We start from the raw sequence: 15,353 nt of genomic DNA, 5'->3' as shown, positions 1-15,353 counted from the left end.
CAGAGGTGATTATGACAACTATGCAGGAAAAATTTATGGAAGTAGAAATTAGAATGTTTTTAGAAATTATAATTAGCAACCTTATATCTATGGTCCAGTGAAGACTGGAAATTTTGGTGGCAGTAGGAACATAAGAGAAACTTACGGTGGAGGAAACTATGGTCCAAGAGGCAGTGGCACAGTAAGGGATATGAGGCAGGAACCAACACTCAACTTCTTCCCATTTGCCCTGGGCTTTACTGTGTAACTTGGAGAGGACAAGAGCCCAGAAGTAACAACAGGTTCAGGTTATCAAAATAAGAATGTTTAGAACACTTATTATCTCACACATGCATAAATATAGAATGATATGGTAGAAGACACTACAGCAGATACGGGGAGCTGTTTGTGGATGGACTGGATTATTTAATAGCATTACCTTACTATAAAGGAAGGACTGTAAAAAAATGCCTTTGAGATAGTTTCTTTTTGTTTCTTTTAAACATTTATGGGAGTATAATTGTTTTACAATGTTGGGTTAGTTTCTGGTGTATAAAAAAGTGAATCAGCTGTATGTGTGTGTGTATATATATATATATATATATATATATCCCCATATCCCCTCCCTCTTGCGCCTCCCTCCCACCCTCCCTATCCCACCCCTCTAGGGGATAACAAAGCACTAGGCTGGACTCCCTGTGCTGTGCAACAGCTTCCCACTAGCTAGCTGTTTTACATTTGGTAGTGTATCTATATCAGTGCTACTCTCTCATTTTGTCCCAGCGTACCCTTCCCACCCCGTGTCCTCAAGTCCATTATCTATGTCTGTGTTATTATTCTGGTTCTGGCTGTAAATTCATTCAAGCGATTTTTTTTTTCTGGACTCCATATATATGTGTTAGCATACAATATTTGTTTTTCTCTTTCTGGCATCCTTCACTCTGTATGACAGACTCTAGGTCCATCCACCTCTCACAAATAACTCAATTTCCTTTCTTTTTTATACCTGAGTAATATTCCATTGTGTATATGTGCCACATCTTCTTTATGCATTCATCTGTCGGTGGACACTTAGGTTGCTTCCATGTCCTGGCTATTCTAAATAGTGCTGCAATGAACATTGTGGTACATGTCTCTTTTTGAATTACACTTTTCTCAGGGTATGTGCCCGGTAGTGGGATTGCTGGGTCATAGGGTAGTTCTGTTTTTAGCTTTTTTTTTTTTTAACATCTTTATTGGAGTATAATTGCTTTACAGTATTGTGTTAGTTTCTGCTTTATAACAAAGTGAATCAGTTATACATATGTTCCCATATCTCTTACCTCTTGCGTCTCCCTCCCTCCACCCTCCCTATCCCACCCCTCTAGGTGGTCACAAAGCACCGAGCTAATCTCCCTGTGCTATGTGGCTGCTTCCCACTAGCTACCTATTTTACGTTTGATAGTGTATATATGTCCATGCCACTCTCTCGCTTTGTCACAGCTTACCCTTCCCCCTCCCCATATCCTCAAGTCCATTCTCTAGTAAGTCTGTGTCTTTATTCCTGTCTTACCCCTAGGTTCTTCATGACATTTTTTCCCCTAAATTCCATATATATGTGTTAGCATATGGTATTTGTCTTTCTCTTTCTGACATACTTCACTCTGTATGACACACTCTAGGTCCATCTACCTCATTACAAAGAGCTCAATTTCGTTTCTTTTTATGGCTGAGTAATATTCCATTGTATATATGAGCCACATCTTCTTTATCCATTCATCCGATGATGGATACTTAGGTTGTTTCCATCTCCGGACAATTGTAAATAGACCTGCAATGAACATTTTGGTACATGACTATATTTGAATTATGGTTTTCTCAGGTTATATGCCCAGTAGTGGGATTGCTGGGTCATATGGTAGTTCTATTTGTAGTTTTTTAAGGAACCTCCATACTGTTCTGCATAGTGGCTGTACCAATTCACATTCCCACCAGCAGTGCAAGAGTGTTCCCTTTTCACCACACCCTTTCCAGCATTTATTGTTACTAGATTTTTTTGATGATGGCCATTCTGACTGGTGGGAGATGATATCTCATTGTACTTTTGATTTGCATTTCTCTAATGATTAACGATGTTGAGCATTCTTTCACGTGTTTGTTGGCAGTCTGTATATCTTCTTTGGAGAAATGTCTATTTAGGTCTTCTGCACAATTAAGGATTGGGTTCTTTATTTTTTTGTTATTGAGCTGCATGAGCTGCTTATAAAATATGGAAATTAATCCTCTGTCAGTAGCTTCATTTGCAAATATTTCTCCCATTCTGAGGGTTGTCTTTTGGTCTTTTTTATGGTTTCCTTTGCTGTGCAAGAGCTTTTAAGTTTCATTAAGTCCCATTTGTTTGTTTTTATTTCCGTTTCTCTAGGAGGTGGGTCAAAAAAGATCTTGCTGTGATTTATGTCATAGTGTGTTCTGCCTATGTTTTCCTCTAAGAGTTTGATAGTTTCTGGCCTTACATTTAGGTCTTTAATCCATTTTGAGCTTATTTTTTGGTATGGTGTTAGGGAGTGATCTAATCTCATACTTTCACATGTACCTGTCCAGTTCTCCCAGCACCACTTATTGAAGAGGCTGTCCTTTTTCCACTGTACGTTCCTGCCTCCTTTATCAAAGATAAGATGACCATGTGTGCGTGGGTTTATCTCTGTGCTTTCTATACTGTTCCATTGATCTATCTTTCTGTTTCTCTGCGAGTACCATACTGTCTTGATTACTGTAGCTTTGTAGTATAGTCTGAAGTCAGGGAGCCTGATTCCTCCAGCTCCGTTTTTCATTCTCAAGATTGATTTGGTTATTTGGGGTCTTTGTGTTTCCATAAAAATTGTGAAATTTTTTGTTCTAGTTCTGTGAAAAATGCCAGTGGTAGTTTGATAGGGATTGCATTGAATCTGTAGATTGCTTTGGGTAGTAGAGTCGTTTTCACAATGTTGATTCTTCCAATCCAAGAACATGGTATATCTCTCCATCTATTTGTATCATCTTTAATTTCTTTCATCAGTGTCTTATAATTCTCTGCATACAGGTCTTTTGTCTCCTTAGGTAGGTTTATTCCTAGATATTTTATTCATTTTGTTGCAATGGTAAATGGGAATGTTTCCTTGATTTCACTTTCAGATATTTCATCACTAGTGTATAGGAATGTCAGAGATTTCTGTGCATTAATTTTGTATCCTGCTACTTTACCAAATTCATTGATTAGCTCTAGTAGTTTTCTGGTGGCATCTTTAGGATTCTCTATGTATAGTATCATGTCATCTGCAAACAGTGACAGCTTTACTTCTTCTTTTCCGATTTGGATTCCTTTTATTTCCTTTTCTTCTCTGATTGCTGTGGCTAACAATTCCAAAACTGTGTTGAATAAGAGTGGTCAGAGTGAGCAACCTTGTCTTGTTCCTGATCTTGTTGGAAATGGTTTCAGTTTTTCACCATTGATGCCGATGTTGGCTGCGGGTTTGTCATATATGGCCTTTATTATGTTGAGGAAAATTGCCTCTAGCCCTACTTTCTTCAGGGTTTTTATCATAAATAGGTGTTGAATTTTGTCGAAAGCTTTCTCTGCATCTATTGAGATGATCATATGGTTTTTCTCCTTCAGTTAGTTAATATGGTATATCACATTGATTGATTTATGTATATTGAAGAATCCTTGCATTCCTGGAATAAACCCCACTTGATCATGGTGTATGATCCTTTTACTCTGCTGTTGGATTCTGTTTGCTAGTATTTTGTTGAGGATTTTTGCATCTATGTTCATCAGTGATATTGGCCTGTAGTTTTCTTTCTTTGTGACATCCTTGTCTGGTTTTGGTATCAAGGTGATGATGGCCTCGTAAAATGAGTTTGGGAGTGTTCCTCCCTCTGCTATATTTTGGAAGAGTTTGAGAAGGATAGGTGTTAGCTCTTCTCTAAATGTTTGATAGAATCCGCCTGTGAAGCCATCTGGTCCTGGGCTTCTGTTTGTTGGACGATTTTTAATCACAGTTTCAATTTCAGTGCTTGTAATTGGTCTGTTCATATTTTCTATTTCTTCCTGATTCAGTCTTGGCAGTTTGTACATATCTAAGAATTTGTCCATTTCTTCCAGGTTGTCCATTTTATTGGCACAGAGTTGCTTGTAGTAATCTCTCATGATCTTTTGTATTTCTGCAGTGTCAGTTGTTACTTCTCCTTTTTCATTTCTAATTCTATTGATTTGAATCTTCTCCCTTTTTTTCTTGATGAGTCTGGCTAATGGTTTATCAATTTTGTTTATCTTCTCAAAGAACCAGCTTTTATTTTTATTGATTGGTGCTATTGTTTCCTTTATTTCTTTTTTGCTTATTTCTGATCTGATCATTATTATTTCTTTTCTTCTGCCAACTTTGGGTTTTTTTTGTTTTTCTTTCTCTAATTGCTTTAGGTGCAAGGTTAGGTTGTTTTTTTGAGATGTTTCCTGTTTCTTAAGGTAGGATTGTATTGCTATAAACTTCCCTCTTAGAACTGCTTTTGCTGCATCCCATAGGTTTTGGCTCATCGTGTCTCCATTGTCATTTGTTTCTAGGTATTTTTTTATTTCCTCTTTGATTTCTTCACTGATCTGTTGGTTATTAAGTAGTGTATTTTTTAGCTTCCATGTGTTTGTATTTTTTACAGATTTTTTCCTGTAATTGATATCTAGTCTCATAGTGTTGTGGTTGGAAAAGATACTTTATACCATTTCAATTTTCTTAAATTTACCAAGGCTTGATTTGTGACCCAAGATATGATCTATCCTGGAGAATGTTCCATGAGCACTTGAGAAAAATGTGTATTCTGTTGTTTTTGCATGGAATGTCCTATACATTTCAATTAAGTCCATCTTGTTTAATGTATCATTTGAAGCTTGTGTTTCCTTATTTACTTTCATTTTGGATGATCTGTCCATTGGTGAAAGTGGCTTGTTAATGTCCCATACTATGATTGTGTTACTCTAGATTTCCCCTTTTATGGTTGTTAGTATTTGCCTTATGTAGTGAGTTGCTCATATGTTGGGTGCACAAATATTTACAATTGTTATATCTTCTTCTTGGATAGATCACTTGATCATTCTGTAGTGTCCTTCTTTGTTTTGTAATTGTCTTTATTTTAAAGTCTATTTTGTCTGAAATGAGAATTGCTACTCCTGGTTTCTTTTGATTTCCATTTGCATGGAATATCTTTTTCCATCCCCTCACTTTCAGTCTGTATGTCCCTAGGTCTGAAGTGGGTCTGTTGTAGACAGCATATATACGGGTCTTGTTTTTGTATCCATTCAGCCAATCTGTGTCTTTTTGTGGGAGCCTTTAATGCATTTACATTTAAGGTAGTTATCCATATGTATGTTCCTATTCCCATTTTTTAATTGTTTGGGGTTTATTATTGTAGGTCTTTTCCTTCTCTTTTGTTTCTTGCCTAGAGAAGTTCCTTTAGCAGTTTTTGTAAAGCTGGTTTGGTGGTGCTGAACTTTCTCAGGCTTTGCTTGTCTGTGAAGGTTTTAATTTCTCCATCAAATCTGAATGAGATCCTTGCTGGGTAGAGTAATCTTGGTTGTAGGTTTTTCTCCTTCATCACTTTAAATATGTCCTTCCACTCCTTTCTGGCTTGCAGTTTCTGCTGAAGGATCAGATGTTAACCTTATGAGGATTCCTTTGTGTGTTATTTGTTGTTTTTCCTTTGCTGCTTTTAATATGTTTTCTTTGTATATAATTTTCATTAGTTGACTTATATGTGTGTTGGCATGTTTCTCCTTGGATGTATCCTGTATGGGACTCTCTGTGCTTCCTGCACTTGATTAACTTTCCTTTCCCATATTAGGGAAGTTTTCGACTATAATCTCTTAAAATATTGTCTCAGTCCCTTTTTCTTTTCTCTTCCTCTTCTAGGACCCCTATAATTCGAATGTCAGTCTTTTTAATGTTGTCCCAGAGGTCTCTGAGACTGTCCTCAGTTCTTTTCATTCTTTTTTCTTTATTCTGCTCTGTAGTAGTTATTTCCACTATTTTATCTTCCAGGTCACTTATCTGTTCTTCAGCCTCAGTTATTCTGCTGCTGATCCCTTCTAGAGTATTTTTAATTTCATTTATTGTGTTGTTCATCGTTGCTTGTTTCCTCTTTAGTTCTTCTAGGTCCTTGTTAAATGTTTTTTGTATTTTCTCTACTCTGTTTCTAAGATTTTGGATCATCTTTCCTATCATTCTGAATTCTTTTTCAGGTAGACTGCCTATTTCCTCTTCATTTGTTAGGTCTGGTGTGTTTTTACCTTGCTCCGGCATCTGCTGTGTGTTTTTCTGTCTTCTCATTTTGCTTATCTTACTGTGTTTGTGGTCTCCTTTTAACAGGCTGCAGGTTCGTAGTTCCCATTGTTTTTGGTGTCTGTCCCTAGTGGCTAAGGTTGGTTCAGTGGGTTGTGTAGGCTTCATGGTGGAGGGGACTAATGCCTGTGTTCCGGTGGAGGAGGCTGGATCTTGTCTTCTGGTGGGCAAGTCCACGTCTGGTGGTGTGTTTTGGTGTGTCTGTGGACTTATTATGATTTTAGGCAACCTCTCTACTAATGGATGGGGCTGTGTTCCCATCTTGCTAGTTGTTTGGCATAGGGTGTCCAGCACTGTAGCATGCTGGTCATTGAGTGAATCTGGGTGTTGGTGTTGAGATGGAGATCTCTTGCGGATTTTCACCATTTGATATTACGTGGAGCTCGGAGGTCTCTTGTGGACCAGTGACCTGAAGTTGGCTCTCCCACCTCAGAGGCACAGCACTGACTCCTGGCTGTAGCACCAAGAGCCTTTCATCCACACAGCTCAGAATAAAAGGGAGAGAAAATAGAAAGAGTGAAAGAGGATAAAATGAAATAAAATAAAGTAAGATAAAATAAAGTTTTTAAAATAAAAATAATTTTTAAGAAGAAATTTTTTAAAAACGTAAAAAAAAAAAACAAATGGACTGAATCCTCGGAGAAATGGTGAAAGCAAAGCTATACAGACAAAATCTCACACAGAAGCATACACATACAGACTCACAAAAAGAGGAAAAAATGTATTTATCTTGCTCCCAATGTCCACCTCGTCAATTTGGGATGATTCGTTGTCTATTCAGGTATTCTGCAGATGCATGGTACACCAAGTTGATTGTGGAGATTTAATCCCCTGCTTCTGAGGCTGCTGGAAGGGATTTCCCTTTCCCTTCTTTGCACAGCTCCTGGGGTTCACCTTTGGATTTGGCCCCACCTCTGTGTGTAGGTCACCTGAGGGCGTCTGTTCTTTGCTCAGAGAGGACAGGGGTAAAGAAGCAGCTGATTCGGGGGCTCTGGCTCTCTCAGGCCTGGGGGAAGGAGGGGTACGGATGTGGGGCGAGCCTGTGGCAGCAGAGGCCGGTGTGATGTTGCAGCACCCTGAGGCACGCCTTGCATTCTCCCAAGGAAGTTGTCCCTGGATTACGGGACCCTGGCAGTGGCGAGCTGCACAGGCTCCCATTAGGGGAGGTGAGGATAGTGACCTGTGCTTGCACACAGGCTTCTTGGTAGTGGCAGCAGCTGGCTTAGCGTCTCATGCCCATCTTTGGGGTCCACGCTGATAGCCGCGGGTCGCGCCCATTTCTGGAGCTACTTTAAGCAGCGCTCTTAGTCCCCTCTCCTCACGCACCAGAAAACAAAGAGGGAAGAAAAATTCTCTTGTCTCTTCGGCAGGTCCAGACTTTTCCCCAGACTCCCTGCCAGCTAGCTGTGGTGCGCTAACCCCTTCAGGCTGTGTTCACGCCACCAACCCCAGTCCTCTCCCTGTGCTCCAACCAAAGCCCGAGCCTCAGCTTCCAGCCCCTGCCCACCCTGGTGGGTGAGCAGACAACCTCTCGGGCTGGTGAGTGCAGGTCGGCACCGATCCTCCGTGCAGTAATCTCTTCATTTGCCCTCTACACCCCTGTTGCTGTGCTGTCCTCCGCAGCTCTGAAACATCCCCCCTCTGCCACCCGCAGTCTCCGCCCGCGAAAGTGCTTCCTAGTGTGTGGAAACCTTTCCTCCTTCACAGCTCCCACCCACTGGTGCAGGTCCCGTCCCTATTCTTTTGTCTCTGTTTTTTCTTTTTTATTTTGCCCTACCCAGGTACGTGAGGAGTTTCTTGCGTTTTGGGAGGTCTGAGGTCTTCTGCCAGAGTTCAGTGGATGTTCTATAGGAGCAGTTCCACGTGTAGATGTATTTCTGATGTATCTTTGGGAAGGAAGGTGATCTCCGCGTCTCATTCTTCTGCCATCTTCCTCTCTTGTTATAGTCTTTATTTTAAAGTCTATTTTGTCTGTTATGAGTATTGCCACTCCAACTTTCTTTTGATTTCCATTTGCATGGAATATGTTTTTCCATCCTGTCACTTTCAGTCTGTATGTGTCCATAGGTCTGAAGTGGGTCTCTTGTAGACAGCATATATACAAGTCTTGTTTTTGTATCCATTCAGCCAGTCTGTGTCTTTTGATTGGAGCATTTAATCCATTTACATTTAAAGTAATTATCAATATGTATGTTCTATTACCATTTTCTTAATTGTTTTGGCTTTGTTTTTGTACGTCTTTTCCTTCTCTTGTGTTTCTTGCTTAGAGAAGTTCCTTTAGCATTTGTTGTAAAGCTGGTTTGTTGGTGCTGAATTCTCTTAACGTTTGCTTGTCTGTAAATATTTTAACTTCTCCATCGAATCTGAATGAGATCCTTGCTGGGTAGAGTAATTTTGGCTGTAGGTTTTTCCCTTTCATGACTTTGAATATGGCCTGCCACTCCCTCTGGCTTGCAGTTTCTGCTGATAGGTCAGCTGTTAACCTTATGGGGATTCCCTTGTATGTTGTTTGTTGCTTTTCCCTTGCAGCTTGTAATATTTTTTCTTTGTGTTTAAGTTTTGATAGTTTGATTAATATGTGTCTTGGCGTGTTTCTCCTTTTATTTATCCTGTATGGGACTCTCTGTGCTTCCTGGACTTGATTAACTTTCGTTTCCCATATTAGGAAAGTTTTCAACTATAATCTCTTCAAATAATTCCTCAGTCCCTTCCTTTTTCTCTTCTTCTTCCGGGACCCCTATAATTCAAATGTTGGTGCATTTAATATTGTCCCTGACATCTCTGAGGCTGTCCTCAATTCTTTTCATTCTTTTTCCTTTATTCTGCTCTGTGGCAGTTATTTTCACTATTTTACCTTCCAGGTCACTTATCCATTCTTCTGCCTCAGTTATTCTGCTATTGATTCCTTCTAGAGAATTTTTAATTTCATTTATTCTGTTGTTCATCATTGTTTGTTTGCTCTTTAGTTCTTCTACATTCTTATTAAACATTTCTTATAGTTTTCTTCATTCTACTTCCGTGATTTTGGATCATGTTTACTATCATTACTGTGAATTCTTTTTCAGGTAGACTGCTTATTTCTTCTTCATTTGTTTGGTCTGGTGGGTTTTTACCTTTCTCCTTCATCTGCTGCATATTTCTCTGTCTTCTCATTTTGTTTGACTTGCTGTGTTTGGTTCCCCTTTTCACAGGCTGTAAGTTTATAGTTCCCTTTTTTTTTTTTTTTTTGGTGTCTACCCCAGTGAGTGAGGTTTGTTCATTGGCTTGTGTAGGCTTCCTGGTGGAGGGGACTGGTGCCTGTGCTCTGTTGTGTTGGGCTGAATCTTGTCCTTCTGGTGGTTAAGGCTGCGTCTGGTGGTGTGTTTTGGGGTGTCTGTGAACTTAGTATGACTTCCAGCAGCCTCTCTGATAATAGGTGAAGTTGTATTCCTGTGTTGCTGGTTGTTTGGCATGGGCTATACAGCACTAGAGCTTGCTGGCTGTTGAGTGGAGCTGGGTCTTAGTGTTGAGATAGAGATCTCTGTGAGAGCTCTCACTGATTGATATTACATGGGGCTAGGAGATCTCTGGTGGTCCAGTGTTCTGGACTCGGCTCTCCCACCTCAGAGGCTGAGGCCTGACACCTGGCCAGAGGACCAAGACGACCTTGCCAGCCACATGGCTCAGAAAAATGAAGGAAAGAAAGAAAATAACAAACAGGTATAATCCCAAACAAAATGGTAAAAGCAAAACTAAACAGACAAAAATCACACAAAGAAACACACAAACACACTCATAAAAAGAGAAAAAAACAAACAAACAAAGAAAAACCCAGACAGAACCCTAGGACAAATGGTAAAAGCAAACCTAAACAGACAAAGTCACACAAAGAAACGTACACATACACACTCACAAAAAGAGAAAAAGGGGAAAACATAATAATAATAATTTTAAAATAAATAAATAAGGAAGAGAGCAACCAAACGAATAAACAAACCCACCAGTGATAACAAGCACTAAAAACTAAACTAAAATAAACATAAAACCAAAAAAAATCAGATGCAGAAAGCAAACCCCAAGTCTACAGTTGCTCCCAAAGTCTACCACCTCAATTTTGGGAACATTCGTTGTCTATTCAAGTATTGCGCAGATGCAGGGTTTATCAAGTTGATTGTGGGGATTTAATCTGCTGCTTCTGAGGCTGCTGGAAGAAATTTCCCTTCCTCTTCTTTGTTTGCACAGCTCCTGGGGTTCAGCTTTGGTTTTAGCCCTGCCTCTGGGTGTAGGCTGCCCTCAGGCATCTTTTCCCCACCCAGACAGGAGGGGGTTAAAGCAGCAGCTGATTAGGGCTCTCTTGCTCACTCAGGCCGGGAAGAGGGAGGGGTATGGTAGTCATAATTGGAATGCAGGGTGAGCCTGCAGCAGCAGAGGCTGGCATGACATTGCAACAGCCTGAGGTGCTCTGTATGTTTTCCCAGGGAAGTTGTCCCTGGATCATGCCCATCTCTGGAGTTCACTTAGGCAGTGCTGTGTCTTCTGTGGGCACACCAAACAGGAATCCCCTCTCCTCACGCACCCCAAAACAATGGTCTCTTGCCTCTCTGGCAGGTCCAGACTTTTTTCTGGACTCCCTCCTGGCTAGCCTCCTTCAGGTTGTTTTCACACAGCCAATCTAGTCCTCTCCTTGGGGTCTGACCTCTTAAGGTGCAAGCCTCAGTTCCCAGCCCCCACCCACCCCAGCGGGTGAGCAGAAAAGTGTCTCAGATTGGTTAGTGCTGGTCAGCATTGATCCTCTGTGCCAGAATCTCTCCGCTTTGTCCTCTGCACCCCTGTTGCTGCACTCTCCTCCATGGCTCCGAATCATCGCCCCCCCATCCAACCCCCATCCCTGCCAGTGAAGGGGCTCCATAGTGTGGGGAAACTTTTCCTCCTTCACAGCTCCATCCCAGAGGTGCAGGTCCCATCCCTATTCTTTTGTCTCTGTTTATTCTTTTTTCTTTTTCCCTACTCAGGTACATGGGGATTTTCTTGCCTTTTGGGAAGTCTGAAGTCTTCTTCCAGCGTTCAGTAGGTGTTCCGTAGGAGTTGTTCCACATGTAGATGTATTTTTGATGTATTTGTGGGGAGGAATACATCTTATTCCTCCACCTTCCTGAAGGTCTCTCAGCATTCCTAAGACAGTTTCTTACCTTTTTAATTCTTTTTTTTCTGTATCAGGTCTTAGTTGTGGCATGTGGGCTTCTCTCTAGTTGTGGCATGCGGGTTTTCTCTCTCTGGTTGTGATGTGCAGGCTCCAGAGCACGTGGGCTCTGTAGTTGTGGCACACAGTCTCTGTAGATGTGGTGCATGGGCTTAGTTGCAGGATGTGGGATCTTAGTTTTCCAACCAGGGATCAAACCTGCCTCCCCTGCATTGGAAGGTGGATTCTTTACCACTGGACCACTCAGGAAGTCCCTAATTGTTGTTTCTTTCTAGTGGCCTTTGTAAGAGTATAGAAACATTCCTTCGTTGGTAGTGTTAAATGTGTAAATTTTAGGTTTCATGTGAAACCTTTTAAAACAATTTTCTGAAAATATTGAAAAGCTACTAGCCAGGATCACGTTTTCCTTTTTAAAAATTTAAATACAGGGCTTCCCTGGTGGCGCAGTGGTTGAGAGTCCACCTGCCGATGCAGGGGACATGGGTTCGTGCCCCGGTCCGGGAAGATCCCACATGCCGCGGAGTGGCTGGGCCCGTGAGCCATGGCCGCTGAACCTGTGCGTCCGGAGCCTGTGCTCTACAATGGGAGAGGTCACAGCAGTGAGAGGCCCGCGTACCACAAAAAACAAAAAACAACAACAACAACAAAAATTTAAATACATATGTAGAGTTAGGAAGCTATTGTACATTTATGATTTAATAAAATAAATGAAAAAATGCCTCTTGAATTCCAGCCAAAATAGAATTAGCCCCCTTCCTCCCAGGTTCTTCCTCTTACCACTAAAAAACTCTGGACATAACACAACAAAAAAGCATAGGCAGAATCTGAATGTGGAAGGAAGAAGGAAGACTGTCAATGGGCCATGGGATTTGAGGATCCATACAGTAGTGGATTCTCTATGTTTCTGCTGCCTCTTGTATATACTGGACAGGGTGCTGAAGAAGCCTCCAACCAGGAACAGCCCAACAGGCATGGATAAAAAAACCCTCCAAGAGCAAGAAAATTTTGTTCTCCCTAGCCAAGGGACCAGGAAAAGATTTAGTTACCATCAGATAACCTTTTCCGCAATACCCACCCTACTCTACCCAAACACCAGTGAAAAAAACCTCATCCTGCTCCATAATTTCATAGAGCCAAGCAGAGAGCTGATCTTCCACCTTATTATCTCCCACTGTGCAAGTAGCCCTCCAAGTCCAAGTGGTGTCAGTAGGCTGATGGAGAGTTGATCTTCCAACCTCCACTAGGTGGAAACACTCAATGCTCCAATTTCCCCCACTTTCTTACGCTTACCCCTAGAGTAGTGTCAGTGGAGTCCTACAGAAATTTGAACCTCCTCCCCACCTGGCAGTAACAAAACTTAATGAGAAGATGCAATATGAGGCTAGTCACACTACACTAATACCACCAACAACAACAACCCTCCACCCAATCAGCAAGGCCCACACCCATATCCAGCATCCAGACTGAACAACGCAATGCAATTCTGGCCCAGTGAGCATTCCACTCTACTCCACCCCCACCTGGTGTCAGCAGAGCCCAAGAGGGAGCTAAACCTCCACCCCCACCTGCCAGCAATGAGATTGAACAGGCAGAATGAAGCACAGCTAGTAAGCAATTCACTCACCCTAACCTCCCATGAAGAAGACCCCTTGGGAACTGAAGCCATCACCCTAGGTGGCATTATTAAGGCAGAACAAGGTGGTGCTGGGGAGGTGGTCATCACTCTGCTTCACTCCTCTCCTGGTACCAGGGGGCCAAGTGGGAAGGTGAGTTTCCCTTACCCTGGGATTAATGAAGTAAAGTAAGGTGGTAGGTGGTGGGACTAACTAGCACTTTGCTTGCCCCCCTTTCTCCAGGTGTCAGTGGTGCCAGCCAAGAGCTGAGCTAACACTTTCACTCAGAGGCAATAAGTAGATATGAGTTGGTGACTCCCTTTGGCTAGAAAGGTGTCAGCAGCAAAAAGGGGGAGCTGAACTTTTACCTATCCATTGCAATGGCACAATGTAAGTGCTCCATTTTCACCAGGGTAGTGTTTCTGGGGTCCAGTGGGAAGCTGAACAGCTACACTCAGCTGGTCCTCATTCTAAACCCCAACTTCTAAAAGAAAAAGAAGGTAGTATCCAGAGTCTCTAATCTAATATCAATCACCCAAAATGGCAAGATAACCAAACCCCAGAATGAATCAGATAATGGAATTTATGACAAGAATTTTAAAGCAGAGATTATAAAAATGCTTTAACAAGCAAGTACAAAGTCTTTTGAAAACAAAGAAAAAATAGAAAATCTAAGTTATGAGATAATTTATTTTTAAAAAGCAAATGAAAATTATATAACTGAAAAATATAATAACCAATACACGCACACACAAGAAAATGTTTGACTGAATGAGCTTGCTAGAGTCTTCATCTGCACCATCAGCTCTCCTGGATCTTAATCCTGCTGGCTCCCACTGCAGATTTTGGACTTTCCAGCTTCCATAATTGCATGAGCCAATTTCTCATGATAAATCTCAATAGCTCTCCCTCCCTCCCTCCCTCCACCTCTCCCTTTCCTCCCTCTCTATTTCCCTCTCCCTTTCCCCCTCCCTCAATAGATAGGTAGATACATACATACATACATACATACATACATACATAGATTCCTCTCCTATTGATTCTGTTTCTCTGGAGAACCCTGACTAATACAGTATGGTATATGGATTATAGCCCCATAAAGCTGTTATGAAATAAGTGATAGAACTGGTAGAGGTAAAAGAGGATAGAATCAGTGAAATAGAGGGCAGATCAACAGAATTTACCCAATGTGAGCAATGGGAAGAAAATAGACTAAAGCAAAGAACAGTCTCAGGAAACTGCAAGAAAACAAAAGAACTTTTTCATATTCATGTATTAAAATTCCCAAAGAGAGTCTGACTAGAAAGTATTTAAAGAAATTTACAAGAATTTGACTATGTTCACATTATCTATTTTATGTTATTGATTTAGAGTTTGATTGAGTTGTAGTCAGAAAACTTACTCTGTATTTCAATTATTTTGAATTTGCTAGAATATTATCTACCTTGGTATATTTCTGTGAGTACTTTTTTTAAGTACAGTAAGTCCCCTTCATATAAATGAGTTCCATTCCGAGAGTGCATTCGTAAGTCCAATTTATTCATAAGTCCAACAAAGTTAGCCTAGGTACCCAACTAACACAACTGGCTACATATTACTGTACTGTAATAGGTTTATAATACTTTTCACACAAATAATACATAAAAAACAAACACAAAAAATAAAACATTTAAAATCTTACAGTATAGTAAGATTAAAAGTACAGTAGTAATAGCAGCTGGCATAAAGGGGCTGGCATCAAGTGAACAGGCAAGAAGATTTAATGACTGGAGGATGGAAAGGAGGTGGGAGATGGTAGAACAGAAGGATCATCAGCAATAGGAGACGGAGGGCAAGCTGCAATTTCACTCACACCCGACGTTAATGGCATGCATGTTTGTATCTTTGAAAGTTCACAACATGGAGGTTCATATGTAGGGGACTTACCTTATGTATTCTTCGGCTGTTGGATAGAATGTTCTGTAAATGATGATTAGGCCTTGTTGGTTGATGATTTTCTGTATGTCAATTGCTGAGAGATAGGTGTGAAGCATCCAACAATAATTGTGCATTAGTCTACTCCGTTTACCTCCATCAGTTGTTTCACACACACCCCACACCAACATATTCATAACAAATAAGGAAGAAATAACCATGTCAATTATGTTTCTGTAACTGGTCACATGGTTGCAACTGGTATTTATAACTACCTTCTTCCACTACCCACTCCATATTCCCTTTCCTCTCCACAAGCACCTC

This window comes from Stenella coeruleoalba (assembly GCF_951394435.1).
Source record: "Stenella coeruleoalba genome assembly, chromosome: 7".
Taxonomy (NCBI): domain Eukaryota; kingdom Metazoa; phylum Chordata; class Mammalia; order Artiodactyla; family Delphinidae; genus Stenella; species Stenella coeruleoalba.
Note: the sequence above shows the minus strand (reverse complement) of the source record.